Source organism: Eumetopias jubatus, unplaced genomic scaffold (genome assembly GCF_037043125.1).
Source record: "Eumetopias jubatus isolate StellerSeaLion01/CBP00866 unplaced genomic scaffold, mEumJub1_p1.0 scaffold_8, whole genome shotgun sequence".
NCBI lineage: Eukaryota > Metazoa > Chordata > Mammalia > Carnivora > Otariidae > Eumetopias > Eumetopias jubatus.
The window spans coordinates 63,418,734-63,438,929 of record NW_028274814.1 but is presented as its reverse complement, the minus strand read 5'-3'; the positions used below and the strand labels follow the sequence as shown (position 1 = coordinate 63,438,929).

The following is a 20,196-nucleotide window of genomic DNA, read 5'->3' as shown; positions in this document are numbered from 1 at the left end:
CTAACACACCAATTTCCTTTGTGGCAAATACTTCATGGGCTATCATGAAAATTTTATAGAACAATGTATTCAAACTTTATATAACAAATATTATGAGCTACAATGTAAAATTTACCTAAGAATGTTTTAAACAGTTGATTTCAATTAAATTTTGGGCAGGAACTTTAGACATTCCCATTATTTACACATTTCTTGGAGCACAGGCATAGTTTTGTAGAAATTGGAGATTGCTGACTACAGTCGTTTATGTTCTCAGAGGGAAAAACTATTCTATAATTGTTCTGAAATATGTTCTATCCCTATTGAAAGTGTAGGAGAAACAATTGCACCAGCCCTAAAATCTTGGCTTTCATACCCAAGAAATCTTGTAGAACCAAGTCCTTCCACCTATATCATTAGCTAATGTGTTACTGCAAATATCACTCAAAAAATACGAAGCCAAACCACTCTGATCCCACAAGCATTCTGAAAGAGCATTCTGAACTAATGTGAAATTTGTATAGTAATTGTTTGAATACAAACAATGACTTTAGTCCATTGGCATGTAATGCTTTATCATGGCAATTGAACTCTGTGAACCAACATACCCCACAGAGCTCATCATAGCTCTGGAAAGTGGGTTGGCTTATTATAAACTCGGTCATTGCTGACCCAGCAGAACAGCAAGGACTCTTTCCCTTAAACTGTCCCACATAGAATAAATTTATTTTCACTGTGAGACTAGGACCATGATCTCTGCATCATGTGTGTTTTAGAAAGAAATACATGTGGGCTGACTGACTGACTTCCTAAGAATTAAGCTAGCGAATTATAAGAAATTATTAAAAAAAAAAAAATCCTTCTCTCCTCTCTCTCTCTCTCTCCTCCTTGCCCCTCTTTCTTATTTTAACAGGGCCAAATGGGAAGATGCTTTCTTCAAGGGTAGAATGGCACTGGCAATGATCATCAAAAGCCCTAAAAATCTAAAAGCTTTGACCCAGCATTCCACATTAATTAAGCTAAATAATTGGACAAATAAGTAAATGATACATATATATAACTTTCACAATGTTATTTACAAGACCAACAATCTAAATGTCTAACAATAGTGCCACTGAGGTCTATCCCTTAGGCAGATTAAGCAGGCCAGTGTTGCCGAGGTGAGTACCAATGGTTAATAACACAGAAGGACATTCATGATCTATTAATTGATCCCCTTTTTGTAAATATATACATAAGGTAAAAAGTCTCCGGTTCTGAACACTTTCTTCTTCATCACTGAGCCGACAGCAGTCTACCAGTCCACATCTTTAATTAGATAGGGATGAAGGAAGAGGTATATACACATTTACCCTTCTCTCACTCCCAGGGTCTGTGTCAGGGTCTCCTGCCCTCCTCTGAGATATGTGATTATACTCCAACATGCTCACAGTGGTATTCTCTGTATGGCGGAATTTCGCATGAATGTGGTTTTATTTTCCTTTTTGCTTATCTGTATCTTATAATTTTACAATAAAGATTATTTTGCCAAAGGGAGCAGAGCATGAAGACTAAGGGTATAGAATATGGGACAGATAAGCCTGAGTTTTAACATTACAAGTCCATAAATTTTTGGCTATATGATCAAGTTACTTAAGTTTCCCATCCAACAAATGGGCAAAATAATATTATAGCCATCTTTTTATTAAAGAAGTTAACAGGGGTGCCTGGGTGGCTCAGTCGTTAAGCGTCTGCCTTCGGCTCAGGTCATGATCCAAGGGTCCTGGGATCGAGGCCCGTATCAGGATCCCTGCTCCACAGGAAGCCTGCTTCTCCCTCTCCCTCTCCCACTCCCCCTGCTTGTGTTCTCTCTCTCTCTCTCTCTCTCTCTCTCGCTATGTCGCTCTCTGTTAAATAAATAAATAATTTAGACGAACCATGAGAGACTGTGGACTCTGAGAAACAAACTGAGGGTTTTAGAGGGGAGGGGGGGTGGGGGGATGTGTTAGCCTGGTGACGGGTATTAAGGAGGGCATGTATTGCATGGAGCACTGGGTGTTATACGCAAACCAATGAATCATGGAACACTACATCAAAAACTAATGACGTACTGTATGGTGACTAACATAATAAAATAAAATTAAATAAATAAAATCTTTAAAAAAATATAAAAGAAGTTAACAGAAACTCCAGGATAAAGGAAATGATTATTATGTACTATGTAAAACACAAACTTAAGTGTTTAAACTTTTTTTTTTTTTTTTAAGGATTTGAGAGTACACACGCCTACGTGCAGAGGGAGGGGCAGAGGGAGAGAGAAAGAAAATGTCAAGCAGACTCCCTGCTGAGCACAGAACCCCAAGCAGGGCTCAATCCCACAACCCCAACACCATGACCAGAGCAGAAATCAAGTATCAGACACTCAACCAACTGCCTCCACCCAGGTGCCCTAAAGTTTTTATACTTTTAAGAAAAACAAATCCAAACCCCAGTCTCACAGAAAAAAACATGGGAAAAATTTTCTTTGCAATGGTAACAAAATTCACATTTAGCAGCCCTGAGTTACCATTTTACGTATACCAAAACAAACAGAAAGCCACAACACAGTTTCAATGTTGTAGTGAAATTGCTGATCTTCCATTGTTAGCAGCACTGTATTTCATATGAATCTTTTAGGAAAGCATTTAAGCTTTATTAGAGTAAGAGTTAGTAATTCCTCCAATGAATTTATCTGCAGGAAATAATGTGCCTAAAGCAAAAAATAATATGCAAAAAGGTGTTCATGACAGAATCCTAAATAACAGTAACTAACTGGAAATACTTGAATATCCACTGTTAGAGGAATGGTGGAATGGTTTAATTCATCTTGGCATGTCAAAGCAACAAAAATAGGAAACCATCCAGATTGTCATACTGAAGACCATGGAGAAACAAAATAGTCTGATACATTTTCAAGTGAAAACAACAGAATTCAAAATATCTATACTCTATCCCTATATAAAATATATAGACCTACACATAGGAATAACAGAGGAGGAGAAACGTGTGGGGAATACGGAGGAGAGGCTTCTAGACCGAGAAGCAGTGAGTTCAAGAGCAGAGTGATGGCCCAACATGGCACCCTCAGCAGTTGGACCGGAAGATGTGGTTGGTCAGCCATGCCAACTATTTCCATTGCATGGTAGATAATACCAGACTTCCTATTTCTAAAGAAGGAAGGAAGACCAAATTTTACCAGTATTTCATGAATGGATTGCCAGTGACATCCTCTCTCAGTCCAGATGGCAGCTAGTCACACAAAAGAAGTCTCTGAAGGCAGCCTGGGAGCTCCATTGCCATGAGGCAACCCTCCATTCCTTGTGTCCTTCCAACGACTGCAAAGTATTACAGCTTACATGTGCCCACATAAATGGATGGATGGATGATGTTATCATTATAATAAAACCAAACTGACCCCCATGAAATGGACAAGTGGTTTACGGGAACCACAGCTGGATGAGAACATCAAAAACGTAAGCACAAGTGAGCATACACTCGTGAATCTGACACCTCTACTTGTTCAAACTACATAACCATACAGCAGCCCTTGTTCCTCTAAAGTAAAGAGGACACTGTCATAGTGAGAAAGGTTTCTGAAAGAAACATTTTGAAAATAGAAGTTTGAAAATATTTCCATCCTTATGTCATTTCCTCCAAATAATATCACATCCATAAAAACTTTCCTATCTGTACTCTCTAAAAAAATGTAGATGTAGAAGTTTCTAATCTGCCTTAAAATTTACAAAATTAAGAGCCTTAGTTTTTGAAGTCCTATTAAAAGTAGGAAAATGCGGCATGTTCCCATTCTTTCTTAAAGAGGAAAATAATAGCTACCACTTATTGAGGGCTTGCTGCTTATGGATCAGGCACTGTTCTCAGTGCTCAATATGTGTTAATCACTCAATCTTCACCACTATCCCTGATGGAGAGACTGTAATAATCACCTCACTTCATAATACAGAAACTGAGACAGAGAGATTAAGCAAATTATCCAATCTAGTAAATAAGCAAGACAGGATTCTAATCTAGACAACAGAACCATGGAAGGTCTGTTCTTACCCACTCTGAATACTATACTAGATTACAATTTACTGGCTGATTTCAACTGAACCTTTGTGCAGCTGGTGGATAAAAATGAACAAGCAGTGAACACTGCATGTCTCCCCTTGGGATCTGCATATACTTAAGATTAACTTCTTCAGTGATAACAACAACAAAAAAATAAGTATATAAATAAACTGAACCTCAACACAGACCTTAAAATTAGTGTATCACAAAATGGAAATAGATTTTTAAAAATAAGGAAGCAAATGCAATCATATTATTCTCCGCAAAATTATCATTGACTTGGGGAAAAAAATGCCAAAAACTAAAGGACTGAATATTAATGAATATAAAATTATTTTTAAAACATTACTTTTATGTCCTTTTAATTCCTACTTTTGTGTTTACAATATGTAATACATTAGTGCAGTAAATGTGTATGTTACTTATAATATATATACACATACTGAAGGAGATGCTCACAAATTTCATGACAGCAGTACCCTGCTCAAAAGTTTAGAATATTGCAGAAGGCTTTAAAGCAGGAGAAAACAATCACATTTGCATGTCAAGAAGCTCTTTTTGAGCAATATCAGGGGATGAATTTGGAAAAGGGGCGCAGCTATGATTCCTGAAGGCGTGAACTAGCAGAGATGAGGGAGGGACGGGAAAGCTGAGAAAAGCATTTAGGACACTTATCAGACATGAAGGAGCAGAAATCAACAATGATGCGATAGTTTCTGACTTGTGGCGACAGGGAATTCAGAAGAGAACAGAAAACAAAACACATGTGTGGGGGGGGATGATAATTAAACTCTGATCCATTGAGAGCACAATGCCCTGGAACCACAGGGTAAATGCATACAAGGTAATTGGGAAAACAGGTCTGGAAAGTTCAGCAAAGAGCCTGGGCTCAGTCATGGCTGAGCTTCTTCATCTGTTTACAAGTGGTCACTTACAAGCTGAGTTTTGATAAGTGCACTGGGGAATTGAATACCTGATAAAGACTGATTGATGGGAAGGGCACTAGCATTAACAGAATAGGTCGTGGGAGCAAAGCCATTAAAGAAGTCTGGGAAGGAAGGAAGAGTCTGAGAGATGGGAGAGGCTCAGGAGAGGGTGGAATGAGGAGGCTGAGGAATTGCGACATGCCAAAGGCTGGCAAGGCAAAGGCTACACGGCTAAGGGACCAACCAGGTGCACATGCCATCAGTGATACCAGGACATCTGGGCATCACATCTACTTCCAAAGCAAAATGAGGCCCCTCTGCTACCCTTACCCTTACAATTTAAGAGGTTGACAAGAGATGAGCTTGCTAATGAGCAGATGAGCAGCCTTATATCCTACAGAAATGAGAGAATAAGCATAATCACGTCATGATTAAGCCATCGTACACAATACATCATGTCGTTACTAGAAAAAGTACTTTTTCCCTAAAAACCTTGATTTTATATAGTCATCTAATAAAAAGAACGTAAAAGTGCTTTCTGAGATTAAGAACAAAACCTCCCTAGGATGCAGAAAACACGAAGAAATATCTTCCAATGTTACTCTTGCTACATCTGTTTAATTGCCTGGCCAACACTGATGATTCCTCTTTCCCATCAGAACCCAATGCCCTCCGTCATGACGTAAAGAGGGGCTTTGGCGTTTTGAGGCAACTGTGGATCTGTTCAATGTCTTCTCCTAAGGGGATATAAAAGCTAGACTAAAGCCAAGTGTTACTGTTTCTAATGCCCTTAAAATTTTTTTATAATGTGGAATTTCTCCATAATGATAAAGGGATATAAACTTTATCTTGGGTCTCGGTGTCCTGACCATATCTACTGAATATCTATATCTATGGTCAGGGTTCTGACCATATCTATCTGAATACTGAGCCAGGATTTTAGCCCCAAGGAGGCTAAACAACCCACCTCGGACTTAAAAATAGCTTTTTTTTCCCCCAAAAGTTTTTATTATGGAAAATTTTAAAGGTATACAAACATAAGTGGATTAACACAATGAATGCCATGCACCTATCACCGGCTTCAATAATCAATCCTTATGGCCAATCTTGTTCTATCTGAATTCTCTCCCACCCAAACCCCCCGTATTACCTTGAAGCAAGTCCCAGAAACGATATCATTTCTTCCATGAATATTTCAGTATGTCTCTACAAGAGAACATAACTGTAAGACTATTATCATAAAATGAGTAATAATTCTTACTGTTAGGAAGAGGAATTTCTATTTCAATACCATCACATTTCCAGTCAATCAATGATCACATTTCCAAAGGTCTTATAAAAGTCATATTTTAAAAAACCATTTGCTTGTTTGCATTAGGCTCTCAACAGGGTTCACCACTGTGGTTGGCTGATAGTTCTGTTAAGAATTTTTTAATCTGGGGCACCTGGGTGGCTCAGTTGGTTAAACGTCTGCCTTCAGCCCAGGTCATGATCCCAGAGTCCTGGGATCGAGTCCCACATCGGGCTCCCTGCTCAGCAGGAAGCCTGCTTCTCCCTCTCCCTCTGCCCCTTCCCCCTGCTTGTGCTCTTTCGCTCTCTCTCTCTCAAATAAACAAAGTATTTAAAAAAAATTTTTTTAAACAATTTTTTAATCTATAGGTTTCCCCCTTCATTTCTTTTCTTTCTCCTTGCAAATTACTAGGTTGAAGAAACTGGGTTGTTTGTCGCGCAGAGTATCCCACAGTCTGGCTGCATTGGCAGGTACAATTTAACATGTTTTAGTTCACCTTTAAAATTCAGGTGGCTAAATTTTTTCCTGCCCCTTGTTGATAGATATAGATATCCTGCAGTGCGCTGAACAAAACCAGGATGCTTTTCTATTCCGCTGGCCTTCAGTAATATGGAAAACAAACTGAGAGACAAGTTCTAAGGATGCTCTAAAATTATCTTTGGGACAGGAACAGAAGTTGGGGCCTGGGCTTATAAAGTAGTATTTAGGTCACAGGAACAGGCATAGGTAACAAATGTTCCGGACCTTCCCTTTCCAACTCCCCTTGATACTATAAAGAGGTTAGGGTGGGCTCCAGAGCAAGCAGGTTGGGGTGAATCCCAGCCCCACCACTCTCCAGCTGCGTGGTCTTCAATCACCTTCCTTAACTTTTCTGTGCTTCAAAGTCCTTATCCATAAAATGGACATAACATACTCCATTCCTACTGTGTGAGAATCCAACATAAATTCAGAGAAAGAGCTTGATACACAACTAAGCTCTCAAAAAAAAAAAGATTGTCATTGTTTTTAAATTATTATCCCTAATTAAAAGTGAAACTCTCCTTCTCAAAACTAAAGCTCAACTTTGAGGTACTGCCTTTTTTCTTCCCCCATTAAGTGACGACTCTAAATTGAGTTTTACGCTAAAGACTTTTTGCTTTAGCTGTGCTCTTGACAACTTCTGTCTATAATCTATAATGGTACTTCAGAACAAAAACTACCCCTGCTGTGTGATAATATGTCATCCATATTTTGCAAACAGCAGGAGAATCAGCTGTCCTTGAACAGTCACAGAACTAAACTTCGTGGCTGTTTAAAAAGCATTCAAGTGAGAGATTTTTTTTTTCCTTATACTAAGGGCCTACCATGTACCAAACCTGGCATTTAGCACCAGCAACTTCATGAATTCTAATCTAGTGGGGTTTAAGGCGGGGGGGGGGGGATCCAATGGTTTTATGTTTTAATTATTAATAACCTGAGTTTTTTTTTTTAAAGATTTCATTTTATTTGAAGGAGGGAGAGTGCGAGCGAGAGAGCACCAGTGGTGGGGAGGAACAGAGGCAGAGGGAGAAGCAGACTCCCCACCAAGCAGGGTGCCTGATGCGGGGCTCGATCCCAGGACTCCAAAATCATGACCTGAACCAAAAACAGATGTTTAACCAACTGAGCCACCCAGGCATCCCAAGAGTTTTCAATTTGAAGTATGTATTCAGTGCCTACCACTGGGCCACATGCTCGGGGGCGGGGGGTATGAAAAATTAGTAATAGGGCACAGTCTCTGGAAAAAAAAACTCTGCAGTCCATTAAGAGAGAAGAGAGGTGGGACACCTGGGTGGCTTAGTCATTAAGTGTCTGCCTTCGGCTCAGGTCATGATCCCAGGGTCCTGGGATTGAGTCCCGCATCGGGCTCCCTGCTCGGCGGGAAGCCTGCTTCTTCCTCTCCCACTCCCCCTGCTTGTGCTCTCGTTATCTCTCTGTCAAATAAATAAATAAAATCTTGGGCACCTGGGTGGCTCAGTTGGTTAAGCAACTGCCTTCAGCTCAGGTCATGACCCTGGAGTCTGGGGATCGAGTCCCACATCGGGCTCCCTGCTCGGCAGGGAGTCTGCTTCTCCCTCTGACCCTCTTTCCTCTCGTGCTCTCTATCTCTCATTCTCTCTCTCTCAAATAAATAAAAAATCTTTAAAAATAAATAAAATCTTTAAAAAAAAGAGAAGAGAGGTTTACTAATGATCATAATGTAATATAACATAATATAATGATAAGTGTCCCATGAGAGGGTCAAATGAAATGCTAGGAAAAAAATCAGGTGAGAAAAATAACTTAAAGTAAATAAGGGGCGCTGTTTAAAAAGGAGGTAATAGGTAAGATGAAAGACTGGACAATGTGTAGGGTTTCCACGTGCCAGGGGAAGAAGGGTTGGGAGAAGCAAAAAGAGAATTTCAGACAAAGGAAACAGGAGCAGGGGGACCAAAGTGTGGGGGTGTTTAGGGAAGGGCAGTAGCTCTCACTCAAGCGTAGGATAGAGGAAGGGACAGTGAGAAAGGAGGCTAGAACGATCCAGTGGGGCTAGATCCTAAAAGCCCTTGATGAGTCATGGTAAGGAGGCTGGACTAGATTTGGTAAGTAATTGAGAGGTTTTGAGGTTTTTCTGAACCAGTGAGTGGCACAGTCAGAGCCATGTTTTATATAAATTAATATGCATGCACGGAGGTGAAGGGAGACAAGGGGCCCACCTGTTTGCTGATTCAGAAGTCAAGGACCTCTGAGTCAAGTCCAGAAGAAAGCACGCTATGAATACCAGCTCTATTGTGGATGGAGAGAATATGACTTGGTGACTGAAATGATAGAAGTGAGAAAAGAATTCAAAGTCAGCTCCAGCGTTTGGAGCCTAAAGGTCTGGAAAAATAGTGGCACCATTAACAAAACTAAGTCGGTTCAAAGAGCTGGGTTGGAAGAGAGGTGACACAATGAATCCTCTCTGAATATGTTCACTTTGATGTCCCAGCAGCACACACACAGCAGGCTACCATCACCAACAGGAAGAGTATGGAGAAAGGGCCAGTGAGAGAATCTTGGAGAAGTAGTACGTGTAGGATGCAGCAAGTGCAAATAGATGGAGAAGTAGTGTTCAGAGAAAACTATTCAGGGTAGGACAAATCATAGGATCCAAAGCATGAAAGAGCTTCTCAGGAGTCAGGAAGGCAAAAGATAGATTGTGGAGGTTAAAGGAATGAGTGAAGAAGTGAAGGCAATGAATATAGACCCCTTATTTAATAACTCAATATAAAAGAATAAAGAAAAGAGGGGGTGTAGGCAGGAGCACTGAAGAAAGAGTTGCATACAGTAGTCTCGCCTTAGCAACCATTTAGCTTTCCATGGTTTCAGTTACCACCGATCACCAGTGGTCCAGAAGCAGGTGATGCTCCTGACGTATGATCAGAAAGTCAACAGTAGACCAACACTACGTCACGACGCACAGAGCCTTCAGCTCACTTCATCTCATCACACAGGCATTTTATCATCTCACATCATCACAAGAAGGGGGACTACAGTTTAATAAGATACTTTGAGACCACAGCCATGTAACTTCTATTACAGCATATTGTCGTAATTGTCCTGTTTTATTATTAGTTATTATTCTTTTTTAGAGAGAGAGTGCAGCATCAGTGCGGGGAGGGGCAGGGGGACAGAGAGAATCTTCAACAGACTCCCCGCTGAGCATGGAGCTCGACTCAGACTCAGGGCCCGACTCAGACTCAGGGCTCCAGCTCATCTCAGACTCAGGGTTCCATCTCACGACCCTGAGATCTTGACCTGAGCTCAAATTGCGGTCAGACACTTAACTGACTGAGCCATCCAGGCACTCAAATTATTAGCTATTATTATTAATCTCTTACTGTGCCTAGCTTATGAATTATACTGTGACCATAGGTATGTATGCATATAGAAAACATCGCATATACAGGTTTCGGTACTATCGTGGTTTCAGGCATCCACTGGCGGTCTTGGGATGTATGCCTGGGGATGAGTGGGCACTACTGTACCCATTATTTTTAGGAAAGGACAGTCTGAATATTTTTATGCAAATAAAAGGGAGTGGGGAGGAAACAAGTGAACATCCGAGGCAAGAAAGAAAAGGGCTAACCCTGGAGACTCTTTGTCTCTTCACTGGTGGCCAGCGAAAATACCAAAAACATGAGGGTGAAAAAAGAAAGCAAACCTTGAAAAATTAAGATGAGTAGCTGTCAGATCGGTTTTGTTGGCCTACAGAGAGTTTCAAAAAAGGTGATTTGAGCTTGTATAGATTTCACTGAGAAAACCAGAGATTTGATCATTCTGGGGAACACAGAAGACGGGCAACACCTGGCCCAGCTTCGACAGGACAACCACAGCTGCTGCCCACACCCGAGGCGTGGCTGGCCCCCTGCAGCGTACCACCGCCCCCGCCGGTGGCCACACAAACTGTGGTAATTTTAATGGCACCTCTTGGCAGTGGAGTTTGTGACCCCCGACCCAGATCTTTTCAATAAAATGCAGCGATGATGTCATCCTTAGAGAGTAAGTGGGGACTACAGATGGAGACTTGGAAACTGTAAAAAAATATTGTAACACTCACGGAAGGAAATGGTTAGGAAGTCAGCGGGAGATGAATAATCAAAGGATTGTTATCTATTAGTCTGATGGAGGGAGCTGTGATTCGTCACTTTGCCTGGCAGTGCCCTACAGCCTGGAAGCAGAGGTCACCAGGCAGTCATGGCAGGAGACAGGAAGACAGAGGTTCTAAGGTGCTGGGGGGGGGGAGGGGCTGGGTAAGGAGACCGAAGGTGCTGGTGGCCTGGGAGACATCCCAGGAGCCAAGAGCAGATGAGGAGGGAAAGACCTATATAAACACATTAGAGGAGAGACACACATCAGAGGCTAAGTGGAAGGGCTGAGAGACTTGGGGAGGAAAGTAAAAGCAAGTAGGATTAGTACAAAAGGGAAAAGTTAGCCCTGCAAAAATTGACCATTAGTATTTCTTCATCTCCCTGCTATTCAACTCTTAGAAATAACCTAGAATAGATTTTTCTTTTATGGAAAGAAAAAAAGAAAACACAAAAACAAAAACGAGGACACAGGACTAGACTTCATAAATCATAATGAAATAGGTTCACAGAATTATATTTTTGTGCAATGAGCCATGTGAATGTTGAGGAAGACCATTTTTTAAACTACACACGACTTCCCTTCAAACATCCTTAGTTATGATTTGGAAGATAAAAAGTACACTCCTTATATGCAGAGGACTGTACACATTGTCTCGAGGTTTGAAGAAGGAAGGAGATCAAAAGTTCAAAGTTTAGCAAATTCTCAGTGTCTCACACAGCAAATGCGAGTAATAAGGGAAGGAAGAAAGCCAGTGTTCATGGCCTGCTTGCCCAGTGCCTGAACCTTTGGGTTCCCTAAGTGCCTGAGTCCCTAAGTCCCTTTGGGTTCCCTAAGTCCCTCCCCAAAGGGCCCTCCCTAAGTCCTTTTGTGTTTAAATGAAACACCCACACAAAACAAAATGCATTAAACGCAGAGAATAATTCTACACGGCTACACCCAGATTGATAACCTGGACGCTCTCAGGAGAGAACAGTAAGGGCTGAATGATGGGGGAAACTTGGAGCTTCATCTGCAATGCTTGAGTGACGTACTTTACAGTGAGAATGCATTTATAATTCTTTTTTTATTTTTTAAACTTTAATAAAATGAAGCTAAAGCAACCTTTCTAAGAATCAAAGAAATGTAAATCAAAATGAGACCCTTTATTTCACATACCACAAAGCCTACAACACAATATCTGCAAAGGTGTGGGAAAACAGAAAGTCTCACAGTGTTGTTGGGTTGTTCTCATACAGATAACACCAAGCTCAGGGCACAAAACTTAAAAGGTGCAAAGAAGCTGTTCTCAAAATTAAGTCTCCTTCCCTCTCCTATGCCCCCAGACACCCAGTTCCTCTCCTTGCAACCAGCTACCTGTGAGAGTTTCCAGATTGTTATTCAGAGAATCCACTAAATCATAGGAAGGAGTGCAAAATTGATACACTTTATTGAGTGACAGTTCGGCAGCATCTATCAACATTTAAATACACATACCATGTTGCCCAGCAACTCCACTTGTAAGACTATAAAAAACAATCTATGTACCTAGATGCACACTGCAACATTTTAGAGGTAGCAATTGGAAACCATTTAAATATAAATAAAGTACAGCCACCCAGTGGAAAACTATGTTGTCATTATAAAACATTAGAGGGGAACAAAAGAAAGCTGCCCCCCCCAAAAAAAATTCAGTATGAAAACATTTTCATAAGCCAACAAAAATTTCTGGATATACCTATGTGTGTGTGTATGATCACTGGCATGTCTGGGAGGATAATCAAACCATTTCTAATTTATGTTCATTACAGACCATTAGAAATGAGAAAGGAGTGAGGGAAAAGAGATTTTCATTTTTTAATACTATGGTGTTATGTGAATGTCACAATGAGCACAAACTGCTTTGGTGACTTAAGAGTTTTAAGAATTAAGTTAAAAAAATAGCTAACAGAAATCAATATTACATGGATGAAGCTAGAATCTGTAAAAACATTTTGCATGACAGCTATTAAAAAGCCAAAGGTATGGGGCGCCTGGGTGGCTCAGTAGGTTAAGCGTCTGCCTTCAGCTCAGGTCATGATCCCGGAGTCCTGGGATCGAGCCCCGCATCGGGCTCCCTGCTCTGCGGGGAGCCTGCTTCTCCTTCTGCCTCCCTCCCTCTCTCTCTCTGTCTTTCATGAATAAATAAATAAAATCTTAAAAAAAAAAAAGCCAAAGGTATGGTGGGTACAGACCTGAAGATACAAGATCTGCCCCAAAGGCCCAGGCATGAACTAACGCATGACTATATCAAAGGCTGAATGGGAATCTTGTGTGCTGAGGGCTGCAGGGGTCCCCGAGCTGGTGAGGGAAGCCAGAATGGCCCAGCTATCCACAACATGCAAGTTTCTTTCTCTTCTTATAGACCCAAACTCAACTTCTATGAAGTGACTGAAAATACTGTGTGTAGACAAAGAAAGGTGATGGGCAGGGCAAGAAAGACATCTAATAAAGGTGTTCCTTGGGGCACCGGTCTCGCTCAGTCGGTAGAGCATGCAACTCTCGCTCTCGAGATTGTAAGCTCAAGCCGCATGTAGGGTGCAGAGATTCCTCAAAAACAAAATCTTAAAAAAAAAAAAAAAGGGTATTCCTGAACACAGGAATTCCAGATCTCCAGCAATATTCCTAAGGTCCACTTTCTAAATGTCAGCCAGAAGCCAAACTTCCTTCCTGAAAAGGTGGACATCAAGTGTAGACGATAAACTTTAATCCAAGAACATGTAGTACATTTGTCAAGAGGAAGTGCAAAGATGAAAAAGCTGCTGACCAAGCAGAGTTAGACTATTAGACGCATCAGTGTCCCTCTATCTCCAGCACTGATGCATTCACTGATTCCATGGAAGTTTCCCAGTCTTGCCAGCAGATGAACCCCTGAGAAGAATGCCCTCCGAGGCAATGTTTATTCAGGACCGGCTGAAGGTCGTTAAATGTCTTTCCCCGCAGCTATGCCCAAATGCCCTTCCAATATTGGTCTTATTTCTCAAACTCCCTGCATTAGTTTTCTGTTGCTGCCACAACAGATGAACACAGACATGGCTGCCTAAGATACCGCTTATTTGTTATCTCACAGTTTCATTGGGTCAGGAGTCTGGGCGCAGCTGGGTCCCTGCTCCAGGCTTCAGAGGCCGAAATCAACGTGGCGGCAGGGCTGTGTTCCCTTCTGGAGTCTCTGGAGATGAGCTCATTTGGATTGTTGGCAGCATTAATCCCATGTGGCTCTAAGATTGAGGTCCCCACTCCCTTGCTGGCTGGGGACTGGTCTAGAGACCACGTGGCTTGCAGCCTCCTTCAAAGTCAGCAGTGGTGAGTGAGTTCCCCTCATGCTCTAGTCTCTCGGCCTCCCTCCACTGCCTCCCTCTCTGCCCCATCTCTCTGACTGAATCTTCCACTTTTAAAGGCTTGTTAATTACTTACCTCAGGCCCACCTGGATAATCAAGGCTACCCTCTCGATCTGAAGGTCAGCTCATTACTGACCTTAATTCCATCAGCAAAGCTCCTTCAGAGCAGTACCTAACGTTTGACTGAACAACCAGAAGACAGGCATCTTTCGAAAGATGCCTGCCACATCCATTTGTATTCTGAGGTGGAAAACAAGAGCTGACCCAAAGATTCTAATCTACCTGGATTTTTCAGAGTATGACAATGAACTGGCACTGCTTTTACAAGAGTTATTTTGATCAAACCTGCAAATAACTGCTGAATAAATATTATAACCACCTTCATAATCAACAAAACTATGGCTCAGAAGTTAACTAGCCTGGGAACACAAGAGCTGGAAGTTGGAGAATCAGAATGAAATCTGGTTTCAGCAATCTTAAAAAGCCCATTTCCTTTGATATTTCTGAAAGCACGGCACAATTATGACTTTTAAAAAAAGAGTGGTTTTGGTGGTAGTAATAGGAATAAGGAATAATGATGTTTAAAGAAGAACAGAAGGAAACCCAACAGGATTTAGCAACTAATTGATTCTGTAAATTAAAGGTGAAGGACAACATAAAATCAAACCCAACTACCACTTAAAAGACAAACTGAGGTTTTAAAACATTAAAACTTAATTTTATTAATTTAAAACTTTAAAAATTACAAAATAGCAATATCATGGGATTACAAGTCCTAATGCTAAGCAGGCAGCAAAATACCACATCAAAGAATGTGCATGTATGTGTGTGCTCAGGAGTGTACATGTTCACACACACGTGCTTTCACTTATTTCTTTTACTCAACAACTATTTACAAAGCATCTGCTATGTACCAGACACTTGTCTAGTTGCTGGGCATAAAGCAATAAACGGAACAAAGTCCCTGCCTAGAAACGGCAGATAAATAAACAAGTGAAAATATAAGAGACAGTGAAAATACCATGGAGAGAATGAAGCAGAGTGAAGAAAGAGGGAGCTCAGAGAGGAGGGATGTTACTTTATATATAAGCTGGTCGGGGAAAGGTGAGTTGACGTAGTGCCATCAGAACACAGTCCTGAAGAAAATGAGAGAGAGAGAGAGAGAGAGAGAGAGAGAGAGAGAGGCAATTCTCTGGGGGAAAGCATTCCAAGCAGAACGCATGGAAAGACTTTGGATGGGATTTCCTTCTGGGGGAGATGAAAAGCCATCAGAGTTCTGCGTAAAAGAAAAACAGCACTGTTTATCCATAAATAGAGAACTGAAGTTCAAAACACCAAATCTAGGAATAATCACTTCTTCCTGATGAGGTGATTATAAATTTCCATTTTCTAGTTTTACTTATTATTTTAAAAAGAAAAGGTTCAGTGCATAGGATATCAAGTTGGTTTTTAAGTGCATCAAAGTGACCCTAAGGGTGGTTCTCTTGGGACAAATGGTTAGGTTGTCTGGCTCTGGATCAGGAGGGCTGGATTTAGTTTTTGATTTTGCATGCATTCAAGTTGCCTGATACCTGTCCACCTCCATACATTTACCTTCAGTGGAGGTACACTAGTACCCACCTCATCTGGCTGTCTGGATACAAGTAAAACAGTCAATACTCAGCTCAGCTCATAGTAAGAGCACCCCAGCCCAGAGTGGTCTCTGCCCATATTACCGCCAAGCACAGACCAACCAAATATGCTTTAAGGAACAGCTAATATGTGCAAGTAAGCCATAACATGCACTGGATGTGGCTCATGTGTTAACCTGGGCTGTTTCCTTTCATCTACCCTCTGCGAGTCGCTCTCAAGGAGAATACCAGGCTAATGTAGCTTAACTACCAAAACCCAAACTGACAGGATCCACTTGTCAGTAAAGAACACCAAATCCAAACCACCAAAACAGACTAACTTTGCATTTAATTCATCCCTGAGATTTTATGAACTCACCTCTCAGACAAACCTTTTTATTCCTTTAAACCTTTTCTTCCTCTTTAGTCGTGATCTAAAACAGCCAAAATTTTGAACTTAAAATGCAGGCTGACAGCTACTTGTGAATTGAGGGGAAAAATCCTGGATTTGCAAAGATTAAAAAAAATAATATATTTTACACAAGAACAAACTTCTGACTACAAAGTTTGAAAACATTCAAATACCTAGAACTTTCCGTGTGTAATATTTACCTATCATGTCAATACAAATTCTCTCGGCAGAGAAGAATATTACACAGACTTCATTTAATCATTAAGGGAAGCCTCAGCGGCTTTCGTTTGACATTCTAGTTTAAAGGACAATTTTTCTGCCTTGTTTTCTGAGGAGGAGGAATAAAAGAACTTACCATCTCCTGGCCGATGCGTCCTCTCTAGCGAATGTCAGCTTGGCCCCATTACATTTATTTTTCGTGTAGAGAAATGGCAGGGTTTGTTCCACACCGTGGCTGTGTGTGTGCACAGAAATTTCACCATTTAATTTTCATGTCTGGGAGGAAAGGAGCTTATAATTATGCTGGGAGGTATAACTATGATTAGGTTTTCAAATACCATAGGTATCCCTATGATCCAATTTAAAATAACAGAGAGTTCTGGTACTGTATTATTGGGTGGGTTTTTTTTTTTTTCCCCCTTGAACCATCACATTCCTCAAACCTCAGGAATCATGAGAAATATCTTAGAGTTTAAAAAGTGTTTTTAATTAAAAAAAAAAAAAACTAAGCTAACACAAACTGTTATTAGTATTTAGCACCAATAAGGTTTTCATACATACTTGTAGATGCTTAAAAATCATTGTTATGGCTATGAGTTACATCCAGCAAAACAGGTTAATGGCAAGTTGAGATTAATCAGCTTAACCTTATTACCTCTAGGGATGCTAATAAGATTTTACAATAACACAGCTTCCTTACTGTGAGGCCACACAGTGTACTCTACACATGATCCTTTACACTTAAGCTTTGCAGAAGATGAAACACATATACATTTTATAGGTCATATTCAAGTCTGAGCAGCATGTTTGTGTTTGTGTGTGGTGTTTGTGTGTGGGGGTGGGAGGCAGGGCAAGGAGTACATACTCAAATGCTTTCCCCCAACCACCCTCAAAAAGTAAGATAGTTCTTGACCTACATACGATAGTGAGACATAACATGCAAATATTCTGCTTAACTACACATATTCCCACTTTTCTGTACTGCTCCCATTCTGGGAAGGAGAGAGATAAAATGAAAATAAACACTCCCAATACTTGGTTGTACGATCTAATTACTGGAAGTAGCACTGTTCATTTAAAAATCACAGTTACGGGGCACCTGGGTGGCTCAGTCGTTAAGCGTCTGCCTTCGGCTCAGGTCATGATCCCAGGGTCCTGGGATCGAGCCCCAAATCGGGCTCCCTGCTCCGCGGGAAACCTGCTTCTCCCTCTCCCACTCCCCCTGCTTGTGTTCCCTCTCTCGCTGTCTCTGTCAAATAAATAAAATCTTTAAAAAAATAATAAAAATAAAATAAAAAATAAAAATCACAGTTACTGGTTCTAAACACCAAATAATCTTGGAAACACCAGGAAAGTGTTTAGGAAAAAGACAAATCTATGAGAAACAGAGTAGGTACACATGCTAATCAAGCATTTGTAAAGTATAAAATGCCTAATAATTTTATTCCAAAATATTCCAAGAGCCAAGTTCCACTCAAACATACCCACTGCATTACAAAAATCCCATGAATGTATATGTTGTACACAAATACCCCAAAGTCATATGGAGCATGGTAAGGCCATGTTGATGCAAAACACTGACTCCAGGAAATAAAGGAATAGAGCTTCAACATAAAATGGAATCCTATAAACAACTGAGTAATTCTCAGCACACAGGATTATCCCAAAACAGACAAAATTAGAGAACCTATTTGGAAATCTGTAGGGGAGAGAGAACTTTCCTGAGCACTTAGAAATAGAAGAAGGCAGTTCACATTCCAGTAATTCCAGGTTTGTCTCCAATAAATTTGCACTACTCATTTTTCATATAAAACATATAGGAGGGCATTTAGCACTTAGACAAAATGTAATATGTCTACAGTGTTGGAAACTTTTTGTGAACTGACCTAACCATAAAAGTAATATGAGTATTCAAAAGAAAGAGCTCTTATAAGTAGCAAATATACCCATGTAAAAATCTACATCAAGTAATTCTACAGACGTTTTAGGTACTGGGTTACCACCTTCATGTTTTATTTTTTCAGATGATTCCCTTTCCTTGTATTTCCTTATATTACCTTACTTGTAAAAGTATTGTTACCATGATGTTACTCCTCAAAACTTTAGTTTGACTTTACAAAAAAGCTCAGCAAGAGGAGAAAATATTTTCCTTCATTAATTTAAAAATAACTTAAGCTATGAGATGTCTAAAGCAGGCTGCTTTTTCTCTTTCCTAAAAATACATATTAAGTCAGTCATGGAGGATTATCAAATAACATGACTTGATGCAATTTCAGATTCTGAGATTAAACAAAATCCAAGCCACTTGGCCAAGTCAGTAAACACTCGGACAAAGTTGAGTTTTCGGGGAGGGAGTATGTTACCTAAATGGGGCCTTTGAGCTTTTAAGACTCTTGACCCCTCTCTCACCCCTTCCTCCAAATATATATTCCAGAGGAAATGTAAAATAATCACTTTTCTTAGAAATGCAGGCCTACACACATTAATTTATTAGCCTCCAACAATCCAACAATTCCAAGAAGTAACAAGTTTGAGATACAAAGCAGAGAGGTCAGGTGGTTTATCAGTTATTCTGTGACTGGCTTTCTCCTGGTCAGGGCTAGATGTCAGGGCTGCGTTTGCCTAAGAGTGGCAGGCAAGAAGAAAACTCTTCCAAAACAATACAAATCTAGACAGAATGGAAGGTTCCTGTTCCTTCAGTAAATGACAACGATTTCTATTGTGGACAACATTCAATTCTTGGGAGAAAGAAACAATCAACAGAAGACTTCATTTTGAATTCCTAACTCCTGTAAACCTAACCTCCTCCAAATCTTTCACAAAATCTGTGTAACCAGTCATGCAAGCGAAGCCCACAACAGCTAGTCTGGTACCAATGTTCTAGAGATTGCCAGCAAAGTTTGTTTGGGGGATATCCCAAAACTGGTTTTTCACTCTGTTATAACAAATGTTACCATTGGCAGAGAATGGAAACACGGTTAAAGATTAGTCTCATACAACATTTGTTCCAGTATTTAGGTCTTTCATTAAAATACAGAAATGAAAGTTAATGCTTTCTGTCACTCCCAGATGGCCATGGGGATGTCCATATCAGCCTTCTGTAGGTCAGAAACCTTACAGTTAGGCATGCAGGAAATAAAAACCTGTACCAGACCTTTCATTTCTCCAGCAGAAACTAGCATATCAACCACAACAAAATGACTCAAAACCAGCATGGTATTATGCCAAAAAATACTCCAAAAGTAACAGATATATTCAGGAAGCAGTTTTATTCAGTGGCCTAATCGCTAATTTCAAAATATTCTGTATTCATTACTCATAATTCAACTTAAGTCTCACAATTTAAGTTCTAAACACTAAATGTAAGTTTATTTATTTTGAAGTTTTACTTATTTCAGTAACCTCTACCCCCAACGTGGGGCTCAAACTCACGATTGTGAGATCAGGAGTCACACCCTCCACCGACTGAGCCAGCCAGGCACCCCAACACTAAATGTAAGTTTAACATGGACAAAATTTTTTTTCCCAATGCACAGCCTCTTTCAAGCATAAGGCTATTTACATAATCTTATGTAAAATGGTGCTGAAAATGCTTAAAAGAATAAATACACAGGAGTCAGGAGATAGAGATCAGGACAATTAACATAAAACAGGTGTTTCCCCCCCCCAAAATAGTATTTCTTAAAAAGA

The 20,196-nt window shown here is 40.4% G+C and overlaps 1 protein-coding gene across 6 annotated transcripts in view; it reads right to left on the bottom strand.

Annotated features, from left to right (window-relative positions):
* The window catches only part of PPFIBP1 (PPFIB scaffold protein 1), a 172,501-nt gene that overhangs the window by 117,461 nt on the left and 34,844 nt on the right, over positions 1–20,196 (bottom strand). For 2 of the 6 annotated variants that reach the window (XM_088025987.1, XM_088025990.1), the window contains exon 2: positions 16,643–16,782. The exons of 2 other annotated variants lie outside the window; for them this stretch is intronic. The gene's annotated coding sequence lies outside the window, so the exon portion shown is untranslated. The remainder of the gene's footprint in view (positions 1–16,642; positions 16,783–20,196) is intronic. 2 more of the 6 variants (XM_028113296.2, XM_088025989.1) reach the window with 1 other exon arrangement.